The following is a 27,141-nucleotide window of genomic DNA, read 5'->3' as shown; positions in this document are numbered from 1 at the left end:
ACACTCAGTGATGGGAGATAAATGCAAAACAAGAAGACGGGAAGCGAGGCAGAGGGGGGGGAAAAAAGATGATGAGGGTACAAAGAGGTGAAAAGTTGCCAAGCCTGGTCTCATTCCACCTCCTCCCCCTCTTTATTTGCATCTCAGACAGAGATAATAGCTGAGCTCGCATCCACGTCTGCCAAAAAACTGAATGAGGATTCAGTCCAACTACTTTCAGCTTGGTCTCTCCTGAGAGGAGAGACGTCAGGGGTCCATTATTGGTCTGGAAGAACCCACCGATGTGGCCTAGGGCCACAGAGGAAACTAATGACTCTGTCTGCTTCAATGGCAATGCGGGAGAGACGAGGACGAGGAGGAAACAACTAAAAGACAGAAGAGGCGTGAGCTGGAATGAGTGAGGGGAATTATGTGCTGAAGAAAAGAGGGGGAATCGTTTAAAGTGTGCGAGTGCGTAGGCGGAGAAATAAGACACATCCTCATGCGTAGTCTCGCAGAAGGACAGAGCATCAACAGTTGAGGCGGCGCCGGGTGACGGCGAGGCCAAACGGGTCTCAGAGCCTAAAGACGCCGTGGCCGTGACGGCATGGCTGCACTTTGAGATCAGGAATGAAAGGGGAGGCCCCGGGGGATCAGACAGTCACATCCCACAAAGCCCTGTTTACCAAGGACACACATTCCCCCTTACTTCACCTCCTATCCCCCTCGGCTCACCAAAGCCCGACCCTCCTAAAGTGCCAGGGCTGGAGACTCGGGAGACAACGCTAATTCCGCCCTGAGGCTTTTTGGCCCGGGCTGCAAACAGAGAGCGGGGAAGCGAAGGAAGGGGAGGAGGCTGGCGGGACAGAGGCTGAATGGTACAGTATGTAGGCTCGTCTTAATTGGAGATTGTTCTGCAACGTCTTGTTTCTCCTGGGAATCTGCGAAGGGGAGGACCAGGGGCCGGTGGGAGGTACGCTTGTTTCCCAAGGTCCTCGAAGAGCCGGATTAGCCGACAGTGACGAAACTCAATAAGGGCCTCGGACACGGGAAACAGATCCCAGGGTATAACCACCATACAGGCCACCTCCGGACCTTTTGCAAAGTAACTAACAACCCAGCGCCTTTGTGAGAGCGCTCGGGGTCCTTCCAGCTGACTTCACAGGCCTTTCAGCCCTCGGCGGGATGCCTGCTCCGACCAAAAGGTAATTCCGATGGAAAGGAGGAATGCCCAAGGGGGCCCTGCAGCCCACGGGGAGTGTTATAATACTCCAACATGTGCCAAGAGTATGATTCACTGCGCCAGGTGAGACATTCCTGAAAGTCAGCCTTGGCTCTAGAGATGATGGGAAAAGGCGTTGATGCAGGGGGAGGATCAAGTTTGCCAAAAGGTCCACCTTCGCCGGGGGGAGTCAGGATCTGTTGTGCGGGGCATTCGGTGATCTGATCCAGCTGCCCCCGACCGGGCCAACCCCCCCCTCCCTCCTGGATTCCATCACTGCACATGTCTCCACAGCAACAAGCGGCGTACAACAGTTTCTGGTCAGTCTCCTCCTGATAGAGCCATGGCGGCCGCCCAAAACCTTTTAAACAACGATTATTAATGTTTTTACTTTATTTTATAAAAGCAGAAAGAAGACAGGCTTGGTGTCACTTGAAAGGCACTATGGAGAAACTCTTGAGAATGATAAATGGACTTTGCTGAATTCAGGGAAGGTTGGAGGGCGGGCAGGGGAGGATTTACAGGATGGAGAACCTGGTCTGCAACCGCTCCAGTCAGCCGCCAGAACAAAAACAAACATTTGTAAAGAGGATAAATATAATTAGTATACTTCACCGATGTACAAATCCACTGCAAAAACTCAAACAAACTCGCCGGCCCGGAGACGCCTTCCCCAAACAGAGTGCACAAAGTCTTTTTATAGTTTGTCTAAATGTTTATTCCACCGGCCGCTTGTTGCGCACCAATCAGGAGATCACAAAACAAACTCGCTGGAGTCAATAAACAGACGCATCATCCGAGACCCGACTTCTGGCCCTCGTACAGAAACTCCAACATGCTGCAGCGTCGGAGCTGCGAGGAGTATCTGGCACACCATTTCGTGCGACGGCGCCAAGAAAAACACGACTTCATGACAACAGCGAAACATAACAATAATAGAGAACGCATGGCTTCTGGTTGCCAGTGCCATCTTTTGCTACTGTAGAAGAAAGAGCCCCACAAGGACAGTGATTGATTGTTGCAGTTAGCGCAACAGTCGGCAGACATTCCCACACGGTGCCAACAGAGTCTTGTTCCATCAGGCTTATTAGTCCCGATGGGACCACAGCTCATCCAGACGCCCAGAGGCCGCAGCAACACTCTGAAGGGATGTTTTTGTCCCAGATCAAACCGGTCGCCTGCTTGTCAGCCATGAGGCGAGCGGCGTCCGCTGGGGTTTTTTCTTTTTTTTTTGCCTTAATATAGCCCTGCTGGTTCTCGCCGCCTTTGCAGCGCCGCACACATTCTGGGCCGCGGAAAACCAAAGTCAGATGTGACTTGTTGGCGTCGACATTTGAAATAGAACGCTGCGGTCTCTTAAAAAGCAAAAAAAAAAAAAAAAGTTAGCTCTGGAGGGGCCCCGGCTGGGCCGGGGAACAAAGTCGGGCGTATTTAGTCAGGTCACAAACAGGGAAACGCTGAGGATGCAAGTCCAGAACTGTAAAGTCAAAGTCACGGAGAACATGAGACACAATGGCTGAGCGTTTACGTGAAGATAATGACATAGTCCTTTGGTCCGCGGGCAAGTTTTGCGTCAAAGGGTGTTGGGTACATGTGGCGCGGTGCAACATGTTGAATGCACATACGGCGTGTATTACGGCGGCGCGAGCCAAGAGGCGCTCCCTCAGATGGTTCCAAGCGCATAATAAAGAGTATTTATAGAGACTTCAAATAGCATGGCTTAAGGAGGCGGCTTCACACAGCTCAGACTTGCTTGCAGCCAATGTGCGTCTCTTAAGATGACCTGTTCTCATGGTTTACATCCCCTTATCATACTGGCTGTATATTTAGATGAGGTCTGTATTCTCGCGACACCAACAACCGACTTCAGATGAGAAGCAGACGTCCGAGTCGGGCCCGAGTCCAGCCGGTACCGCCTTCCAGCGGCGGTCTGGGACATCTGTTTTCTGCTGCTTGTTTGTCTCCACAATCACCCGGCCGTGTTCCCGCTTTCATTTCGGCAATCTCTCGAAAGCCATTATCCCCTTTCAGGTCCCTTCCAGGGTCCCGGGGTTTCGGAAACCCGACCCGAGCGCCTGCTGAAAGCCGGGGTCGAGCTTCCGTGCCTTCACCTTTTGACATTTCAGGAGGATCGCCTGTGGAACCTCCTGGAGTAACATTACTCGCATAGCATAGCATAGCATAGCATAGTATGCTAAGGCATAGCGTAGCCAGCTCATGTGTCGGAGTCGGGGGAAGCTGGGCCCGGTTAAAAATAAGACGTCCTGTTCATGGCAGCGCTGCATAAACACCACCGACACCTTCGGCTACTGAATGATTGCTCAATTCCACAACGAGGAACTCGCAAAGAACATCCGAGAAGAGACACCAATTATAAACTGAAAGAGGAATTGCACTATGCAACTATATATATATATAATGTAGTAACAGACACCTTCATAACAATATGTGATATGTACAATATACACACTGCAAGTATATATATAATGTAGTAACAGACACCTTCATAACAATATGTAATATGTACAATATACACACTGCAAGTATATATATAATGTCATACCTGCCAACTTTTGAAATCAGAAAAACCTAGTAGCCATTGTCCAGGGGCCGCAGGCCCCGGTAGGTCCAGGACAAAGTCCTGGTGGGGGGTTCAGGCTTCGCCCCCCGACGCAAAATGATTGATTGCATTCAGACAGGTTAAAATGTTGCTAAAACCATCACTTTTCTATCAGTCACAGTGACTTTTCAAAACGAAAATATTACAGCAAAAATCATATGGGTTGATTGACATGTTTATTCTGTAAGCTAACTTCAATAGTTTGAAATTATTTTGACAGTTAATGCCAGTTATCCTGTCAACCTTTCACAAGACTTCAATTTGTTAATTGAAAGTATAAACAGTATAAACACTTTTTACAGTAAACAAATGGTAAAACAGTACTAAACAATTCCATTAAAAAAAAAATTGGTGTCATTATTAACTTTCTGTCCAAGCTTGTATAATCTACTGCCTTGTTCAATTGTAAAAAATATTCTGTGCCTAAAGTTCACATTTCTATCACAATTATCATACTGTAAACATGGTAAGCTAACTTCATTAAAATTAATAGTCCTGTCAATAGCATGGAATTACAATTCAAATGTAGTTTTTTTGTAAGCCTTTCAAAAGAATTCAAAATATGAAAAATTAATGAAAATTAATTTAAGCCATCAGACACTTGAAAAGTGGCACATCACATCTCTAATGTAATCATTTTAACTTTTCAACAGAAATAGCACTGCAAAAATATTAAGGACATACTTCTGTATTTTGGTAGTTATGCTGTCAACATTTAACAAGATTTCTTCAACTTGGACTTGAAAGCATAAATAGTATAAACACTTTTAACAGTATAACAGTACTAAACAATTCCAATAGATAACATTGGTGTCATTACCTTTTTGTGGCTAAAATCCAAATTTAGCAACGGCATTAGACTTGTGTTTTTTTGTCCCAACGTGGTCTTTTACATCGCTAATTCCTCTGTGTCCGATCGAAAAATCTTGTCTGCACAAGGTGCAATTCGCGTAGTTTTCACCCTTTTTGGAAAAGATAATTATTCCCGGATAGGCTTTTGAATATTCTTCACGGAATGACTGCAGTTTTCTTTTCGGTTTAAGACTCGTTTGCGATTTTTCTCCGGTTGATTCCATGATCGTTCGCTCGTTTGGAAACAATGGGCAACAGGTGCCTCGTGCTTGGCAGCGGTGCTATAAATAGCCTCGCGCACGGCATTCGGAATGGCTCGATAGGAAGTTATGGGAAGCAGTGTCGATTATGATTGTTGTTACGCGATTTCGTGAATAAAACTTAAAAAATTTTTTTTTTAAAAACGTATTTTTTATCACTGCAACCGTAACCCGGAATAGGTTGATGAAAACCGTACTAATTACGGGAAAACCGGAGTAGTTGGCAGGTATGTAATGTAGTAACAGACACCTTCATAACAATATGTAATATGTACAATATACACACTGCAAGTATATATATAATGTAGTAACAGACACCTTCATAACAATATGTAATATGTACAATATACACACTGCAAGTATATATATAATGTAGTAACAGACACCTTCATAACAATATGTAATACGTACAATATACACAATGCAAGTATATATATGTATATATGTTGCTAAATCAGGTTGTTTTAGCTAATAATCATGCTGCAAGATCTAGCATGTTGCATTCAATGTTTATTCCCATGAATTTACCATATATTCCCATGGAAAGTTTCCAACTTTGAATATTCCCGGAATTAAGCAACCCTAGTTAAAATGCAAAAAAAACAACAACAAAAAAAAACTTTTTGTCTTCTTGTCTCCTATAATGATTGTGAACGACAGGCAAAATTGCAAAAAAAAGTGCAGTTCCCCTTTTAAGAAAAGAAACAGAAGAAAGTATTTTGCTGTTGTCCAATCCAAACAAGACGTCAACAGCAAGAGAACAAACTTATGAATTGATTTAAACTAGATTTTGAGTCTGTAAAAACGACACCATTATGAATGGCATAAGGCTCCACAGGCTGGCAAAGTTTGCGCGTGTAACAGATGCTAGCTAGTAAACTGGTAAACCTCACCTCGACATCAGGTTGACAGCTCAGGCTTTTAGCTCGATGCCTAGTACTCTAGCCCCTACTACTACTACGAGAGTGAGGTTTTTACGTTTTAACGTCAGAATCTAGTTAGCGTGTGTAATGCATGCTAGCCAGTTGCATCATGTATGCTATGTAAAATGTATTCCACAGAGGAGGCTCGTAGGTGTGAAGAGGTCTTCCTTTTTGGGGGCTTACTGCCGAGTGCTCGTCCTCCAGGACTCGTACTTGTGACTTGAAACTCACCCCGCGTCCTTCCCGTCCGCCCTCAGCCCTCCCGCCTGCTGGCTGTTGTCAATCAGCACCCGGAGGCTCCCTGATCATGGGGGCTCTTTGGCACGCCGCCCACTACTCCCCCGTGTCCGCCTGCTGGGGCCCGAGCTGAGGGTACGTCCTTGCGGGGGCCCGGGGCTGAGAGTACGTCCTTGGCCAACGGCGTGCAGGAGAAACTACTTTTGAATCATCGTTGGGGATTTAGATTTCCAGGGCAAGTCGTTACAAACGTCAAAATATTTTGACCGTGATTGGGAGGCGAAGACGAAGGGGGACTTCTATCATCTTTTTATGACTCTGCGGAGCAGAGTTCAGCGCAGCGGAGCAGAAATATGGCGGACTGAAGTGCAAGCTCAAATAAACAAGCTGGCCGCACTGTGATTTAGGCCACTTGTGCTCTCCTCAGGGGCCGCAAACCCAGCTCCGCCGTCTGGCCTAACGTCGCAGTAAAGTCATTTGCGTGACTAGCAGGTGACGTGATTAGCTAGCCTGGGAGCATAACTAGCTAGCATGCCTAGCATGAGTCGCGAGGAACGCATTTAGCTCACATATTACAAAACAACAACAGGAGACAGGCTAGCATGATCAGCAGCAACAACTGAAGAGCATACCAAAATAGACTAGTGACGTCCTAGCATGTAGCATAGCTAACATGATTAACAATAAGTAGCATATTACAAGCACACTTGCCAACCTTGAGACATCCGATTTCGGGAGGTGGGGGGAGGGGGGTGGGCGTGGTCGGGGTGAGACGGGGGCGTGGTTGGGGGCGTGGCTAAAAGGGGAGGAGTATATTTACAGCTAGAATTCACCAAGTCAAGTATTTCATATATATATACATATACAGGTAAAAACCAGTAAATTAGAATATTTTGAAAAACTTGATTTATTTCAGTAATTGCATTCAAAAGGTGTAACTTGTACATTATATTTATTCATTGCACACAGACTGATGCATTCAAATGTTTATTTCATTTAATTTTGATGATTTGAAGTGGCAACAAATGAAAATCCAAAATTCCGTGTGTCACAAAATTAGAATATTACTTAAGGCTAATACAAAAAAGGGATTTTTAGAAATATTGGCCAACTGAAAAGTATGAAAATGAAAAATATGAGCATGTCGGTACTCAATACTTGGTTGGAGCTCCTTTTGCCTCAATTACTGCGTTAATGCGGCGTGGCATGGAGTCGATGAGTTTCTGGCACTGCTCAGGTGTTATGAGAGCCCAGGTTGCTCTGATAGTGGCCTTCAACTCTTCTGCGTTTTTGGGTCTGGCATTCTGCATCTTCCTTTTCACAATACCCCACAGATTTTCTATGGGGCTAAGGTCAGGGGAGTTGGCGGGCCAATTTAGAACAGAACTACCATGGTCCGTAAACCAGGCACGGGTAGATTTTGCGCTGTGTGCAGGCGCCAATTCCTGTTGGAACTTGAAATCTCCATCTCCATAGAGCAGGTCAGCAGCAGGAAGCATGAAGTGCTCTAAAACTTGCTGGTAGACGGCTGCGTTGACCCTGGATCTCAGGAAACAGAGTGGACCGACACCAGCAGATGACATGGCACCCCAGACCATCACTGATGGTGGAAACTTTACACTAGACTTCAGGCAACGTGGATCCTGTGCCTCTCCTGTCTTCCTCCAGACTCTGGGACCTCGATTTCCAAAGGAAATGCAAAATTTGCATGGTTGGGAGATGGTTTGGGGTGCCATGTCATCTGCTGGTGTCGGTCCACTCTGTTTCCTGAGATCCAGGGTCAACGCAGCCGTCTACCAGCAAGTTTTAGAGCACTTCATGCTTCCTGCTGCTGACCTGCTCTATGGAGATGGAGATTTCAAGTTCCAACAGGACTTGGCGCCTGCACACAGCGCAAAATCTACCCGTGCCTGGTTTACGGACCATGGTATTTCTGTTCTAAATTGGCCCGCCAACTCCCCTGACCTTAGCCCCATAGAAAATCTGTGGGGTATTCTGAAAAGGAAAATGCAGAATGCCAGACCCAAAAACGCAGAAGAGTTGAAGGCCACTATCAGAGCAACCTGGGCTCTCATAACACCTGAGCAGTGCCAGAAACTCATCGACTCCATGCCACGCCGCATTAACGCAGTAATTGAGGCAAAAGGAGCTCCAACCAAGTATTGAGTATTGTACATGCTCATATTTTTCATTTTCATACTTTTCAGTTGGCCAACATTTCTAAAAATCTCTTTTTTGTATTAGCCTTACACAATATTCTAATTTTGTGACACATGGAATTTTGGATTTTCAATTGTTGCCACTTCAAATCATCAAAATTAAATGAAATAAACATTTGAATGCATCAGTCTGTGTGCAATGAATAAATATAATGTACAAGTTACACCTTTTGAATGCAATTACTGAAATAAATCAAGTTTTTCAAAATATTCTAATTTACTGGCTTTTACCTGTATATATATATATATATATATATATATATATATATATATATATATATATATATATATATATATATATATATCATCCATCCATTTTCTACCGCTTATTCCCTTCGAGGTCACGGGGGGTGCTGGAGCCTATCTCAGCTACAATCGTTTATATATATATACATATATAAGAAATACTTGACGCTCAGTGAATTCTAGCTATATATTTTTATTATATATATATATATATATATATTTATTTTATTATATATATATATATATATATATATATATATATATATATATATATATATATATATATATATAAAATAAATACTTGAATTTCAGTGTTCATTTATTTATACATATACACACACATAACACTCATCTACTCATTGTTGAGTTAAGGGTTGAATTGTCCATCCTTGTTCTATTCTCTGTCACTATTTTTCGAACCATGCTGAACACCCTCTCTGATGATGCATTGCTGTGTGGCACGCACAAAAGTGCTTTCATCAAATGCACTAGATGGCAGTATTGTCCTGTTTAAGAGTGTCACAACATTGCTGTTTACGGCAGACGAACTGCTTTACGGTATACAAAAAAGTGACTGCTGTTGTTGTGTGTTGTAACCGCGCTGGGAGGACGTTAATGAAACTGCCTAACAATAAACCCACATAAGAAACCAAGAACTCGCCCTCCATCATTCTACAGTTATAACGTGATTGGCCAGGTACGCTTTTTTATATTGTGGAGGACCTGAGTCTGCCTGAATTTCGGGAGATTTTCGGGAGAAAATTTGTCCCGGGAGGTTTTCGGGAGAGGCGCTGAATTTCGGGAGTCTCCCGGAAAATCCGGGAGGGTTGGCAAGTATGATTACAAGACAACAATTTGTAGGCCAAAACAGGCTAGCATGATTAGCAGCAGCAACTGAATAGCATACCAAAATAGGCTAGTGATGTCCTAGCATGTAGCATAGCTAGCATGATTAACATTAGGTGATTGATTGATTGAAACTTGTATTAGTAGATTACACAGTACAGTACATATTCCGTACAATTGACCACTAAATGGTAACACCCCAATAAGTTTTTCAACTTGTTTAAGTCGGGGTCCACTTAAATTGATTCATGATACAGATATATACTATCATCATAATACAGTCATCACACAAGATAATCATCAGAGTATATACATTGAATTATTTACATTATTTACAATCTGGGGTGTGGGATATGGAGGGGGGGTTAGGTTTGGTTGATATCAACACTTCAGTCATCAACAATTGCATCATCAGAGAAATGGACATTGGAACAGTGTAGGACTGACTTGGTAGGATATGTACAGCTAGTAGTGGACATAGAGAGAGAAATCAGAAAGCATAAGAATCAATCAATCAATCAATCAATGTTTATTTATATAGCCCTAAATCACAAGTGTCTCAAAGGGCTGCACAAGCCACAACGACATCCTCGGTATAGCCCACATAAGGGCAAGGAAAAACTCACCCCAGTGGGACGTCGATGTGAATGACTAAGAATAAGAAGAATAAGTATCTACATTTGATTATTTACATTTGATTATTTAAAATCTGGGGAGGTGGGATGTGGTGGGGGGAGGGTGTTAGTTTAGAATTTAAGTTGCCTGGAGGTGTTGTTTTAGTGCGGTTTTGAAGGAGGATAGAGATGCACTTTCTTTTACACCTGTTGGGAGTGCATTCCACATTGATGTGGCATAGAAGGAGAATGAGTTAAGCCCTTTGTTAGATCAGAATCTGGGTTTAACGTGGTTAGTGGAGCTCCCCCTGGTGTTGTGGTTAGGTAACATATCATATATATAATAAGACAACAATTTGTGGGTAGAAAACAGGCTAGCATGATTAGCAGCAATAACTGAATGGGATACCAAAATAGGCATAGCTAACATGATTAACATGAGGTAACATATTATATAGAGTCGTGGTCAAAAGTTGAAATACACTTGTAAAGAACATAATGTCATGGCTGTGTTGAGTTTCCAATAATTTCTACAACTCTTATTATTTTGTGATAGAGTGATTGGAGCACATACTTGTTGGTCACAAAAAACATTCATGAATTTTGGTTCTTTTATGAATTTATTATGGGTCTACTGAAAATGTGAGCAAATCTGCTGGGTCTAAAGTATACATACAGCAATGTTAATATTTGATAACATGTCCCTTGGCAAGTTTCTGGATGATTTTTTTGACCACTTCTCTTGACAAAATTGGTGCAGTTCAGCTAAATTTGTTAGTTTTCTGACATGGACTTGTTTCTTCAGCATTGTCCACACATTTAAGTCAGGACTTTGGGAAGGCCATTCTAAAACCTTCATTCTAACCTCCGGGCTGATGATTTTAGCTTGTCCTGAAGAATTTGGAGGTAATCCTCCTTTTTCATTGTCCCATTTACTCTCGGTAAAGCACCAATTCCATTGGCAGCAAAACAGGCGCAGAGCATAATACTACCACCACCATGCTTGGAATGGAATGGAATGGTCTTCCTGGGATTAAAGGCCTCACCTTTTCTCCTCCAAACATATTGCTGGGTATTGTGGCCAAACAGCTCAATTTTTGTTTCATCTGACCACAGAACTTTCCTCCAGAAGGTCTTATCTTTGTCCATGTGATCAGCAGCAAACTTTAGACGAGCCTTAAGGTGTCACTTCTGGAGCAAAGGCTTCCTTCTTGCATGGTAGCCTCTCAGTCCATGGCCATGCAAAACACGCTTGACTGTGGACACTGACACCTGTGTTCCAGCAGCTTCCAATTCATTACAGACCTCCTTTTTGGTGGTTCTCGGTTGATTCTTGATCATCCTGACCAATTTTCTCTCAGCAGCAGGTGATAGCTTGCGTTTTTTTCCTGATCGTGGCAGTGACAAAACTGTGCCATGCACTTTATACTTACGAACAATTGTCTGCACAGTTGCTCTCGAGACCTTAAGCTGCTTTGAAATGGCTCCAAGTGACTTTCCTGACTTGTTCAAGTCAATGATTCGTTTTTTTCAGATCTGTGCTGAGTTCCTTTGACTTTCCCATTGTCGCGTTTGTAACCGAGTCTAATGACTGCATCACATGAAGGCAAGAAGCCATGCCATGAAGCTCATTTGATTTCATTGTAACTTTTCTACATCACCAAAATTGATAATGGATGTTGCTGTATGTATACTTTTGACCCAGCAGATTTGGTCACATTTTCAGTAAGCCCATAATAAATTCATAAAAGAAGCAAACTTCATGAATGATTTTTGTGACCAACAAGTATGTGCTCCAATCACTCTATCACAAAAAAATAAGAGTTGCATAAATGATTGGAAACTCAAGACAGCCATGACATCATATTCTTTACAAGTGTATGTAAACTTTTGACCACGACTGTATATTACAAAATAACAATCAAAAAAACAGGCTGGCATGATCAGCAGCAACAACTGAAGAGCATACTAAAATAGGCTAGTGACGTCCTAGCATGTAGCATAGCTAACATGATTAACAATAGGTAACATAAAAGCAATAAAAGATTTTTATTGTTACTTTTTGTATGCATCATAAATGGTTAGCTCGATTTATCGGTTAAAAAATTTGCTTTGCTTGATTTGCCGCAAATGAAAAGTTTATCCCCAGCGAATGTCAACACAAATCATTAGGGATGCCCGATAATATCGGCCGGCCGATATTATCGGCCGATAAATGCTTTAAAATGTAATATCGGAAATTATCGGTATCGGTTTTTTTATTATCGGTATCTGCTTTTTTAATTTCTTTATTATTAAATCAACATAAAAAACACAAGATACACTTACAATTAGTGCACCAACCCCCCCAAAAAAACTCCCTCCCCCATTTACACTCATTCACACACAAGGGTTGTTTCTTTCTGTTATTAATATTGTGGTTCCTACATTATATATCAATATATATCAATACAGTCTGCAAGGGATACAGTCCGTAAGCACACATGATTGTGCGTGCTGCTGGTCCACTAATAGTACTAACCTTTAACACTTAATTTTACTCATTTTCATTAATTACTAGTTTCTATGTAACTGTTTTTAGAATTGTTTTACTTTCTTTTTTATTCAAGAAAATGTTTTTAATTTATTTATCTTATTTTATTAATTTTTTTTACAAAGGACCTTATCTTCACTTTACCTTATCTGACACAAGGCTGAAGCTTAGAGGTGACAGAGCTTTCGCCGTTGCTGCTCCCAAGCTCTGGAACGACCTACCTCTGAGTGTTAGACAAGCCTCCTCTCTTCCTGTTTTTAAATCTCTCTTAAAAACATACTTTTATTCCATGGCTTTTAACATTGAGTGATATCCATCCTGCAATGGCGCCCCATAATACACCTGCTGTGAACCTGTTTTTATGTTTTTATGTTTTTATTTATTCTATTTTATTTATTTATTTTTTATCGTGTTCTATTTGTGTTGTGTTGTGTTTGCTCAGTACTCGTTTTATCTTTTAACCTGTTCATTGTACAGCACTTTGGCTACCCCTGTGGTAAATTTTAAATGTGCTTTATAAATAAAGTTGATTTGATTTGATTTGATTCACCATACCTGGTTGTCCAAATTAGGCATAATAATGTGTTAATTCCACGACTGTATATATCGGTATCGGTTGATATCGGTATCGGTAATTAAGAGTTGGGCAATATCGGAATATCGGCAAAAAAGCCATTATCGGACATCCCTACAAATCATACATGAAGAAATAATGGAAACTGTGACGAGAAACAACAAAAATTAATTTTTTATGTTTGGTTTGATTTTGTGTGTGGATTATTCATCTCGTCATTTTAATTGCACATGACGCGACTTCCTGAGTACCTGTACTCGCCCCGGTCGCTACGGAGACCGGCGAGGTGCCTCGATGTCCATTAGCCTCAGCAACTTGAAAAGGTTCTTGTGTGGTTCTAAGCAGAGGCGGGCTGACTGGTACCATTACACGCTCCCATTCAAATTGCCCACTTAACATAGCTGGGCCACAGCAACATGTGTTTGTGGTTAGCGGCCACGCTAATAGTCACAAAGTTGATGGGAGCGCCCTTAATGGCGGCGTTGTGCTTTGTTCCAGGCGCGTCCGATAAGAGACGGGCCGCTAATGGCTTATTAATTCCCCCGCGAAACGCAAGGAAAGGGAACAAAGACGCTCAATTCTGCGTGTTAGCATCAGGATGCTAAAAAGACGACAGTATGTTGAGTTTTGTTGTACAAATATTCCGTCTATAGCAGACCTGGGCAAATGAAGGCCCGGGGGCCACATGCGGCCCGTTAAGCTTTTCAATCTGGCCCGCCAGACATTCCCAAATAATTTTTTTAGATCTTTAAGATGGAAACTACCTGCCATTATGATGTGCAGTGATGTTTTCTAATGACCGTAAGTCTTCAACTACCGTATTTTTCTGACTATAAGTCGCAGTTTTTTTCATAGCTTATACTCAGGAGTGACGTATGTGTGAAATGATTAACACATTAGCGTAAAATATCAAACAATATTATTTATCTCATTCACGTAAGAGACTAGACGTATAAGATTTCATGGGATTTAGCGATTAGGAGTGACAGATTGTTTGGTAAACGTATAGCATGTTCTATATGTTATAGTTTTTTGAATGACTCTTACCATAATATGTTACGTTAACACATACTTGCCAACCTTGAGACCTCCGATTTCGGGAGGTGGGGGGTGGGGGCGTGGTCGGGGGCGGGGTGGGGCGTGGTTGGGGGCGTGGTTAAGAGGGGAGGAGTATATTGACAGCTAGAATTCACCAAGTCAAGTATTTCATACATACATATATATATATATATATATTATATATATATATATATATATATACATATATACCGTATTTTCCGCACTATTAGCCGCACCTAAAAACCACAAATTTACTCAAAAGCTGACAGTGCGGCTTATAACCCGGTGCGCTTTATATATGGATTAATATTAAGATTCATTTTCATAAAGTTTCGGTCTCGCAACTACGGTAAACAGCCGCCATCTTTTTTCCCCGTAGAAGAGGAAGTGCTTCTTCTTCTACGCAAGCAACCGCCAAGGTAAGCACCCGCCCCCATAGAAGAGGAAGCGCTTCTTCTTCTACTGTAAGCAACCACCCGCCCCCGTAGAAGAAGAAGAAGCGCGCGCGGATATTACGTTTCATTTCCTTTGTGTGTTTACATCTGTAAAGACCACAAAATGGCTCCTACTAAGCGACAGGTTTCCGGTTCATGAAAAGACGCAATCTCTCCATCCGCACACGGACTACTATTTCACAGCAACTGCCTAAAGACTTTCAAGAAAAGCTGGCTACTTTCCGTGCATATTGTAAAAACAAGATAGCTGAAAAAAAGATCCGGCCAGAGAACATTATCAACATGGACGAGGTTCCACTGACTTTTGATATTCCTGTGAACCGCACTGTGGATACAACGGGAGCACGTACGGTGAATATTCGCACCACAGGGAATGAGAAGTCATCCTTCACTGTGGTTCTAGCTTGCCATGCTAATGGCCAGAAACTTCCACCCATGGTGATATTCAAAAGGAAGACCTTGCCAAAAGAGACCTTTCCAGCCGGCGTCATCATAAAAGCTAACTCGAAGGGATGGATGGATGAAGAAAAGATGAGCGAGTGGTTAAGGTAAGTTTACGCGAAGAGGCCGGGTGGCTTTTTTCACGCAGCTCCGTCCATGTTGATATACGACTCCATGCGCGCCCACATCACGCTGGTTTTTAATATATTATTAAAGTTTGACTGACCTATCTGACTGTTTTTTTGACATTCCTTTAGCGCAGTTAGATGCGGCTTATAACACGGGGCGGCTTATAGGTGGACAAAGTTTTGAAATATGCCGTTCATTGAAGGCGCGGCTTATAACCCAGGGCGGCTTATGGTGCGGAAAATACGGTATGTATATATATATATATATATATATATATATATATATATATATATATATATATATATCTCTACATCCTGAAAATATGCAAACAAACTGTGTTTAGATAATTGATACCTCAAACTTGCATAAATAAATATTAAGGAATATAACATAACTTGGCTTCTGAGAGTTTCAAAATGTAATGAATAAAATGCTAAAGTTGTTGATAAACAAGCAATTATTTTAATAATTAAATATGGTAATTTTAAATGAATTATTATGATAATTTAAAATCAATTATTTCAAATATGTTTATTTTAATGTATAATTATATGGCTGGATGTAATAAGGAGTCACGAAAAAATACAAATAAAAATACAATTAATTTTGATGTTTTTAGCAAAATATAGTAAACATTTATTTAGTTTTTTTTTGTTTTTTTTGAATTAATAAATATATTTATTTTTAGGTAAAATAATCATAATAATACAATTTATCTCTAGTCTGGATGATTTAGTTCTTGTCACCCTGTTGTCCTCCCGTAATGAAAAAAGGCTGTCCTCACTCAGGTCCGCATGGAGCTGGAGGGGGCGTGGCTTCCAGCTCCGGCTGAAAATCGGTAGATTTTCGGGAGAATATTTGTCCCAGGAGGTTTTCGGGAGAGGCGCTGAATTTCGGGAGTCTCCCGGAAAATTCGGGAGGGTTGGCAAGAATGCATACCAGGCACATTCTCAGTTGGTTATTTATGCCTCATATAACGTACACTTATTCAGCCTGTTGTTCACTATTCTTTATTTATTTTAAATTGCCTTTCAAATGTCTATTCTTGGTGTTGGCTTTTATCAAATACATTTCCCCCAAAAATGCGACTTATACTCCAGTGCGACTTATATATGTTTTTTTCCTTCTTTATTATGCATTTTCGGCCGGTGCAACTTATACTCCGGAGCAACTTATACTCCGAAAAATACGGTATACAAAGTATTTCAATGGTTGGAATCTGCGCTTATGGATGATATACCAGTTACTATGGTAATCTAATTAGTTACTATGGTAATCTATGTCACAGCAGCTCAGACGAGGCACCAAGCAGTGTGGGCGGGAAGCGTTTCCACAGATGCGGAAGGAGATTTTCACAACAAAGTTCTAAAGCTTAGTGATATACAGTATCAGATTGTAGGTGGGTTTATTTTGTACCCTTCACGTTCATATTTCACTGTTTGTTGCGTTTCACTTGATTGTAAAATATGTCGATCGAAAGGGGGTGTGACATTCATATTTTGTCAATACCGTATTTTTCGGAGTATAAGTCGCACCGGCCGAAAAGGCATAATCAAGAAGGGAAAAAAACATATATAAGTCGCACTGGAGTATAAGTCGCATTTTTTGGGGGAATGTATTTGATAAAAGCCAACACCAAGAATAGACATTTGAAAGGCAATTTAAAATAAATAAAGAATAGTGAACAACAGGCTGAATAAGTGTACGTTATATGAGGCATAAATAACCAACTGGTATGTTAACGTAACATATTATGGTAAGAGTCATTCAAATAACTATAACATATAGAACATGCTATACGTTTACCAAACAATCTGTCACTCCTAATCGCTAAATCCCATGAAATCTTATACGTCTAGTCTCTTACGTGAATGAGCTAAATAATATTATTTCATATTTTACGGTATTTACTCCTGAGTATAAGTCCCAAACTATGAAAAAAAACTGCGACTTATGATCCAAAAAATATGGTAATAAATCATTTAGAAGAGTGGTTCCCAAACTTTTTTCATTAAGTGCAAACACTTGGCTCTCCGAGTTCCACCATAATGACATACATTAAAATACAGTAGCGTAGTAGGCCTACGTATTTATTAAAAACAAGTCAGCGGTTTTATTTCTAAAAAGTACTATAAATTCCAGACTATAAACCACTACATTTTTCTTACGCGTTGAACCCTGCGGCCGTCATGCAAATAGCTAAAAAAAACAAGCAAAAACACCGAATAGGTGTGTTATTGTTTGTGCTATGGCGCCATCTTTTGGACGAGTTCCCTCACTGCAGGTGCTTCTGTTTAGAAGTACAAAGGCGGTTCCGTCTTCTGGCCGTCCATAGCGTTTCTACTTTTATGGATTCTTCATTCGTCACGCCAAGCATTGTTTGTAAGTAGAGATGTCTGGTAATGGCTTTTTTGCCGATATCCCGATATTATCCAACTCCTAACTACCGATTCCGATATCAACCGATACCGATACATACAGTCGTGGAATGAACACATTATTATGCCTAATTTTGTTGTGATGCTCTGCTGGATGCATTAAACAATGCAACAAGGTTTTCCAAAATAAATCAACTCAAGTTATGGAAAAAAATGCCAACATGGCACTGCCATATTTATTATTGAAGTCACAAAGTGCATTATTTTTTTTAACATGCCTCAAAACAGCAGCTTGGAATTTGGGACATGCTCTCCCTGGGAGAGCATGAGGAGGTTGAGGTGGGTGGTAGGGGGTAGCGGGGGTGTATATTGTAGCGTCCCGGAAGAGTTAGTGCTGCAAGGGGTTCTGGGTATTTGTTCTGTTGTGTTTATGTTGTGTTACGGTGCGGATGTTCTCCCGAAATGTGTTTGTCATTCTTGTTTGGTGTGTGTTCACAATGTGGCGCATATTTGTAACAGTGTTACAGTTGTTTATCCGGCTACCCTCAGTGTGACTCGTATGGCTGTTGACCAAGTATGCCTTGCATTCACTTGTGTGTGTGAAAAGCCGTAGATATTATGTGACTGGGCCGGCACGCGAATGCAGTGCCTTTAAGACACGCCCCCTATATTGTTGTCTGGGTGGAAATCGGGAGAAATTCGGGAGAATGGTTGCCCTGGGAGATTTTCGGGAGGGGCACTGAAATTCGGGAGTCTCCCGGGAAAATCGGGAGGGTTGGCAAGTATGACTGGGAGACGCAACTGCTCTGTACTTCTCCCTACGTCCGTGTACCACTCCGTACAGCGGCATTTTAAAAAGTCATACATTTTACTTTTTGAAACCGATACCGAAAATTTCCGATATTACATTTTAAAGCATTTATCGGCCGATATTATCGGCATTCCGATATTATCGGACATCTCTATTTGTAAGTTTTACAATACAACTAAAACAATTCTCACTAACTAAACCGTCCCATGTGTGACGTCTGTAGGAGTGTTTCCATGCATATGTGTACGTGCTATCGCGACGTAATCAAGCTAGCGTCGTTAGCATGAGCTAATATGCTAACACGTTAACGAGTGTCTGTGTCAGCATTATTAACTTACAATGACATTTTTTTGCATTGTTTCACTTTTATAAATTCACCAAAACGTCACCGTGGAGATATTGAGTCTGTTTAGCTGATTAGAGGGCAAGCTTGCGCAGCTAGTGGGTCCATGACCATGACTTCTGTTTTGTTTGATCGGCCGTTTTACTGCTGTGTTACAGACAATTAAGATACCGTATTTTTCGGACTATAAGTCGCAGTTTTATTTTAATAGTTTGGCCGGGGGTGCGACTTATACTCAGGAGCGACTTATGTGTGAAATTGTTAACACATTACCGTAAAATAATAATATTATTTAGCTCATTCACGTAAGAGACTAGACATATAAGATTTAATCGGAATTAGCGATTAGGAGTGACAGATTGTTTGGTAAAGGTATAGCATGTTCTATATGTTATAGTTATTTGAATGACTCTTACCATAATATGTTACGTTAACATACCAGTTGGTTATTTATGCCTCATATAACGTACACTTATTCAGCCTGTTGTTCACTATTCTTTATTTATTTTAAATTGCCTTTCAAATGTCTATTCTTGGTGTTGGCTTTTATCAAATACATTTCCCCCCAAAAATGTGACTTATACTCCAGTGCGACTTGTATATGTTTTTTTTCCTTCTTTATTATTTATTTTCGGCCGGTGCGACTTATACTCCGGAGCAACTTATACTCCGGTGCGACTTATACTCCGGAGCAACTTATACTCCGAAAAATACGGTATGTAAATAAATATTTCTGTGTAAATAACTCATCTCACAACATATATATCTGCGACTTATAGTCCGGTGCAACTAATATATGGACAAAAATGTTTCTTCTAAAATTCTGTGGGTGTGGCTTACATAGCGGTGCACTCTATAGTCCATAAAATAAGTTATGTTTAATATTTTGACCACTGTAACATGACACACATTTTGAACAGTGACACTGTGTTTAAAAATGTAATTATTTTGCGTACCACTAGAGGGAGCACGCGTACCACTAACGTTTGAGAATCACTGCTCTCGAACCACAACTGGTTCGGAGCCAACAGTATTCGGATTGTAATCAACCGGCGAGCTAAAAGGAGGCCACAACAAGTAAGCTAGCTCGACGGTTCACTAACTAGCGAGCTTGCTTCCGGTCTCCCGAGCATTCAACACATTTTGTTTACATTTTATTGATATTTTATTTTAAAAACGCGGAAGTGATATTTTGATGTGAAAAAAAAACCATGGATCATGCCAGGCGTATACGTAACTGTTTTTATTTTAAATAATATGTTGCGAGAATCAGTTTGAATCGGGTTTGAGTCGAATCGGAATTGTCCATGAAAACAGACGTTAGGTCACTCTTTGAGGTCAGTGACAACACTGAAAGGAGTCAACCTAAAAAAAAAGTCGGATTTTTAAGTAAGTCGGTGTCACAAAGAGCGACATGTTCACAAGCCGGATGATATCAGGGATCCCTGAAAAGGACCTGAAAGGAGTCGGAAGTGTCTCCTTGTCCCCCATTGATGCCACAATGCGTTTGAACTGCCAGGCGGTTTTATGCGAGGGCAGCCATGTGTGTCGCACTCGCCTCGGTGTCATGCGCTCCGCTCCCATCCACGCTCTTTGTTCTCCCTCGCTTTTGGAGCTGACAAAACCCGGACCACGGTGCAACAATCGGTCAATTAGTCCGACACAAGACTGAACTACGTCAGCCATGATCTGATCATGACGTATACGTGTCCCGTCAGGCCAGGAAAAGTACGAACCTACAAAGAACATCACAGAAAGAAAAGTTGTGGAAATGCATAAAGTAAACAAACAATATGCCAGCGTAAAACTCTATTTCACCGCTTTGTGTTTTGGTCTTTGGAGCGGACCACGTCACACGCTGGACCGCCAACGAGAAAAGTTCTTTGACTTCATGTTTCGACTCCCAAGTTTAATGTAGCGGAAATATGGCTCCCAAAAGTGTAAGGCCGACTTTCTTTGCTGCGAGTTCACCAAACTGTACTTAACGTTTGGATGTTTTGAACAAGGCAATGACAAGTCAACTGAGGACATGATGGACAGTTCCAGTTCCATGTCTGACCGAAGCCTGGCAGACCATGGTCAACATGGACTGTAAGTTATAGGATGGCTTGCATCTGCATTTAAAACATTTATATTCGTACAAACAATGCAACCAATAAAACGTGAGTCAATATTGTGATTTGTTGGATCATTGTAGTTATTTCATTTTGCTCATAATTCAAATTTTGATATGTCCACTTCATTATTTCAGCCTATTTTCCTCCATCAACAGGTTAACATTTGTGAAAAAAATATATTAAAAAAGCAACAATACTAAAACTTGTCGATGAAATATTATATATATATTTATATATTTAAACAAGCCACATAACATAAAAAAACACCCAGAGCCCCTGCCCAGGCCTCAGTTAACCTTCCTCGGCTACCTCAGCTACCATTCTCCGGTGGCTCCCCCGACCTCGCTCTGAACTCCTCCCCGGGCTCAGTGAGCATTCTTCGGCTACTCCGAGAGCACTCACACGGGCCCTCTGAACAAACATTTTGCTCATAATTCAAATTTATCATTATTTCAGCCTATTTTTCTCCATCAAAAGGTTAAAACTTGTAAAAAAAAAAATATATATATATATTATTTAAAAAGCAACAATACTAAAACTTGTCAATGAAATAAAAAATATATATTTAAACAAGCCACATAACATAAAAAAAACACCCCGAGCCTCCGACTAGCCCCTGCCCGGGCCTCAGTGAACCTTCCTTGGCTACCTCAGCTACCATTCTCCGGTGGCTTCCCCGACCTCTCTCTGAACTCCTACCCGGGCTCAGTGAGCATTCTTCGGCTACTCCGCGAGCACTCACACGGGCCCTCTGAACAAACGTTCTCCGGCTATGGGTGAACCTCAGCAAACATTCACCGGTTCTAAGTCGAGCCTTTTTCGGCCCTCCTTCGAACTTCTCCCGGCCGCTAGCCGAGCCCAGCAGCCCGGCAGAGACTTCCACATGCCCCCGGAAAGACCGCCTTCCTTACCTCTGGTCCAGGAGCGCTGGTTGCCGGGGATCGGATCAGCAACAAAACACATTCTCCCGGTGGAAAATCCAAACGAGGCCCTCCATTCCACGGGAGGAAACCACCGCACCAGGACCGTGGAGCCTATTCGCCTCCCCGCGGAAGACTCGCAGGCTTCGGGGCCAAAGTGCGACAATCTCCGTGCGGTCAGTTCCAAGCCGGAGGTAAACTGCTAAAACGGCGGTGAAGCAACTTCACAGGTGTGGAGGTTTTTTCCCTTCTTTGTAGTTTTTTTACCCCTCCGAAAAAAAATCCCGCTGTGTTGCCTGCACAAGCGCGCTGTCAGGAGCCGTGGAGGGGAAGTGGTCTTCGGCTGCAACACTCGCACCTCTGCAGCCTGGATGGACTTGCTGTGCGGATCATGGCAGCGGCGTCCTGGCTGGAATGTTGCAGCCCCGCATGGTGCTCCCACTGGAGGGAGGAGGGAGAAAGGAGGGGGGGCCTGGAAGAGAGAGAGAGAGGCGAGGAGGGGGGAGTTAGTCCCTGCAAACATTGTGTGCATTATGGAGTAAAATGACTACAGGCCAAAACTCAACATGTTTTTTAACTCACGCCCAACAATTCTTAAGTTAAAAAAAATGTTTCTTCAATTTAAAAAAAAAATTGGGAAGTTAAAAAACAAAAAACTATTTTATTCAGTATCAAGTATAAAAACAATTTTCTGCAAATAAAAAGTAAAAGTAGAAAAAATTATTTTCTCCAAGTAAGGATCAAGTACATCCATCTATTTTCTACTGCTTGTCCCTTTCGAGTCATATAAAAACTATTTTCTTCAATTAAAGAAACGATTCGCAAGAAAAACAATTTTGTATTTAGCAGTAATATTTCATCCTGCCCGATCCACACACTTGCACTCAGAGAACCTGTGATGGGCACTCTGCAACAACACGTGGTGGTGCTGCTGGCGATTCAGGGTCGTCAGAGCTACTGTTATTTGCGCATGGTGCCGTCCGCCCAAACTAACAAAGAAGAAGAAGAAGCAGGGTGGGGAGTAAAATGGCAGATAGAAGACACCTGTAAGTTAGCTGTAAGTACCTGTACGTTTTTAACTCACGTTAAAAAAGTAAAAAAAAAAAAAAAAATTCTTAAAAAAAAAAAAACACCAATTGGGAAGGAATTTTTTTTTATAAATAATTATTCAATTAAAGTATCAAGTATAAAAACAATTTTTAGAAAATTTAAAAAAAACGATTTCGCAAGTAGAATTTTTTTCCTCAATCAAAAAACAATTTTCAAGTTAAAAAAAACAAGTCCATCCATCTATTTTCTACTGCTTGTCCCCCTCGGGTCATATAAAACAATTTTCTTCAATTAAAGAAACGATTCGCGGAAAAAAAAAAAGACAGTACCGTAATACTTTATCCTGCCTGATCCAAACACTTGCGCTCAGAGAACCTGTGATGGGCACTCTGCAACAACAGGTGGTGGTGCTGAGTCGATTCAAGGTCGTCAGAGCTACTGTTATTTGCGCATGGTGCCATCCGCCCAAACTAACAAAGAAGAAGAAGCAGGGTGGGGAGTAAAATGGCGGACAGAAGAGACCTGTAAGTTAGCTGTAAGTACCTGTAAGTTTTCCCTCTCTTCTGTCCGTTATTTTACTCCATACCCTGCTTCTTCTTCTTCTTTGTTATTTTGGGCGGACGGCATCATGCGCAAATAACAGTAGCTCTGACAAGCTTTTTTTTTTTACTTGTGAATCTTTTTTTTTAATCGCAGAAAACTGTTTAGTTCTTTTACTTGCAAATCGTATTTCTAATTGCGGAGTTATATAGATGTGTATATCCACCCATCCATTTTCTACCACTTGTCCCCGCTTGTATATATATATATATGTATATATATATATATATATATATATATATATATATATATATATATATATATATATATAAATGCATACATATATAAATATACATATATGTATATATAAATGCATACATATATAAATATACATATATGTATATATACATACATATACATGTATACATATATATATAAATATACATATATATGTATATATACATACATATATGTATGTATGTATAAGTGTATATATATGTTTGTGTATATATACATATATGCATATGTATAAACATATATATGTATAATGTTTATGTATATATTTATATATACCGGTATGTATGTGTACATATACATACATATATGTATATGTACCTATATATATGTATGTGTACATATACAGACATATATGTATATATATAACTATATTTATATACATCCATCCATTTTCTATCGTTTGTCCCTAATCACAGGGCCAACACAGTGTGTGTGTGTATATAGATATATATATATATATATATATATATATATATATATATACATACATATATATATATATACATACATATATATATATATATATACATATATATATATACATACATATATATATACATACATATATATATATACATACATATATATATATACATACATATATATATATATATATACATATATATACATACATATATATATATACATACATATATATATATATATATATATATACATACATATATATATATATACATACATATATATATATATATATGTATATATACATGTATATATATACATACATGTATATATATACATACATGTATATATATATATATATATATATATATATATATATATATATATATATATATATATATATATATATATATATATATATATATATATATAAAAGCTATCATCTTTTTGCAGAATGTACACCATGGTGATTGTCCTGCACATCATTAATTTGTATTTTAAATATATAAAAAATAACAATACTTGGAAGAAAACATACTTACGTATATTTAAAATAATACTTGAAAAAAAACAAAGTACATGATTGACTGTCATTTGTTACTTTGAACAATATGATGATGATGATTATTGTAAAAGTAAATACAGTTTAGCTAAAACAGGAGTTAGTGTTTAAAAGTGAGTAAAAGCACACAAGCAAAAACAATAGTGTTCTTGACTGGGCTCATTTTGTGGGTGGGGCATGTTTGGCATTGACTGAGTGTTGATTGGCTCAGGCTTCTTCCTCATCACAAAGGTGGGGGCTGTAGTGTGTGTGTGTGTGTGTGTGTGTGTGTGACACACCCTGGTGTTGTTGGCATTGCCGTGAGTCAACAACGCCATCCTCTCTGAGGCGCTCATCACGCCTGGCGGTCGGTGGCGGCCAGCCCACCCTGGAAGTGCAGGTGCAGCCTCGCGTCATGTGATCCAGTCCTCCACCGGGCCAAAGACAACAAATGTGTGACAGCAACAAGGAACACAGCGGCAACACCTCCATTTCCTCAATGATGTCATCGCCCCGTTACCATGGCAACGCGGCGACACGGGATTATGTCCACTTCCAAACAACCGTTGACCGCGTCGGAGCGACCGTGCACACTCGACCTTGGTTTTGAAAGACGTCCATATCAAGGTTTGGGTTCGAGCTTAGGTCAAAGGTCAAGGGTAATTCAGAACCATACTACAATCGTTAAACATCTGGAAGAATGTGTGCAAGAAAGCTGTTGATTTTGAATGCTGACGTTGTACAGGATGGTTGGATTACCTGAGGTCAGAGGTCAAGTTTAAAATGCTTATTCTCCTGTCACTGCTCCATGACCTTGACCTGTATCAAAGCAAGACACCTATTGATTTTGACAGACATCAATCAGAATGGAAACAGACTGGTTTATATACACAGAATTGTATGAGGTCAGGTCATATTTCAACCTTTATTGTGCCGTGGATTTAAAATGGTGAATTTTTATCTCATCATTTTGACATGTTATTTCATAATCATGATTTTTTTTAACTCACAATTTCGACCTTTTATCTCGTTTTTCGACTTTTTATCTAATATTTTCGACTTTCTATCTCATGATCATGGTTTTATGTCATGATTTTGACCTTTACCTCATAATTGCAACTTTTTTTAATCAAATATTTATGACTTTATTTTGACTTTTTATCTCATAATTTGGACATTTTATATAATTTTTTGTTTTACATTTTATCTCATACTTTCAACTTCTCTATCATAACTCTGACTTTCTTTTGAAATGTTGACATTTTATTAAATATTTATGACTTTATATGTAATTATTTTGAGATTTTATCTTATATTTTTGACTTTTTAAGTCTTTTTTTTTTTTTTATCTCATGATCATGATTTTATGTCATGATCATGATTTTATGTCATGATTTTGACTTTTTACTTCATAATTGTGACTTTTTATTGATAATTTATGACTTTATATGGAATTATTTTGACTTTTTATCTCATATTGTTGATTTTTTATCTCATATTTTTTACTTTTTTACCTCATACTTTCGACTTTTTTTTAATCATAATTTCGACTTTTTATTTTGTAATTTCAACATTTTATCAAATATTTATTACTTTATATGTATTTATTTTGAGTTTTTATCTCCTAATTTTGACTTTTTATTTTGTCATTTCGACATTCTATCTCATAAGCATGATTTTTTTTTCCCTATCTCATAATTTTCATGCTAAATCTCATTATTTTGACCTTTTATCTCTTAATGTTGACTTTTTACCCGATCATTTCGACTCAAAATTATGATTATTTTATGTCATGATATTGACTTTTTTTTTTTACCTCATAATGTGGACTTTTTAAAATGGTAAATGGGTTATACTTGATCTATACATAATTAAGTGGTGAAAGTAAAAAAAAAAAAAAAATTGACTGATTTTTAACATTTTAATGACTGGCACCCTTTTGGGTCCCTGGGATCTTTAGTGTGATTTTCTTTAAAATGGTAATTGTTCAAAAATAATAATGAATCAAAAGCAATGTTATTCTAAAAATATTTATCTATTTAAGACTCCAATTACCTCAAATCAAATATTCTATTGAGAAAAATGCATATTTTATGTTTTTGCCATTAAAAAACAGGGGTTTCTTTGGGAAAAAAGACATACAGTAAAACAAACAAAATATACTTTATGGCAACTGATAGATCTGATGTTGATCTATAAATATTTAAGTGTTGAAAGTAATACAAAATATTTTACTGATTTTTAACACTCTAATGACTGAGACCATTTGTCATTTTCTTTGAAACAGTCAATGTTCAAAAAAAAATAATGAATCAAAAGCAATGTTGTTATCTAAATATATTCCTTTTTAAGGCTGCAATTACCTCACAATATTCAACTTAGAAAAATATTTTGAGGAAATTATTGCATGTTTTGTGTTTTTGCCATGAAAAAAAACAGGGTTTTCTTTTGGAAAAGGGCATGCAGTAGAAAAAAACCCAAAAAAACTTAATGGCAACGGATAGATCTGAAC

The 27,141-nt window shown here is 39.7% G+C and overlaps 1 protein-coding gene across 6 annotated transcripts in view; it reads right to left on the bottom strand.

The window, feature by feature from the left end:
• The window catches only part of cdon (cell adhesion associated, oncogene regulated), a 236,013-nt gene that overhangs the window by 67,313 nt on the left and 141,559 nt on the right, over nt 1-27,141 (bottom strand). For 5 of the 6 annotated variants that reach the window (XM_061972414.2, XM_061972413.1, XM_061972415.1 and 2 more), the window contains one exon: nt 21,770-22,250. The gene's annotated coding sequence lies outside the window, so the exon portion shown is untranslated. Of the gene's footprint in view, nt 1-21,769; nt 22,251-24,928; nt 25,319-27,141 lie in introns of those variants that run through there. The other variant, XM_061972419.1, reaches the window with a different exon arrangement.

This window comes from Nerophis lumbriciformis, linkage group LG17, assembly GCF_033978685.3.
Source record: "Nerophis lumbriciformis linkage group LG17, RoL_Nlum_v2.1, whole genome shotgun sequence".
NCBI classification, from domain to species: domain Eukaryota; kingdom Metazoa; phylum Chordata; class Actinopteri; order Syngnathiformes; family Syngnathidae; genus Nerophis; species Nerophis lumbriciformis.
Note: the sequence above shows the minus strand (reverse complement) of the source record. Positions and strands in the feature narration are given on the sequence as shown.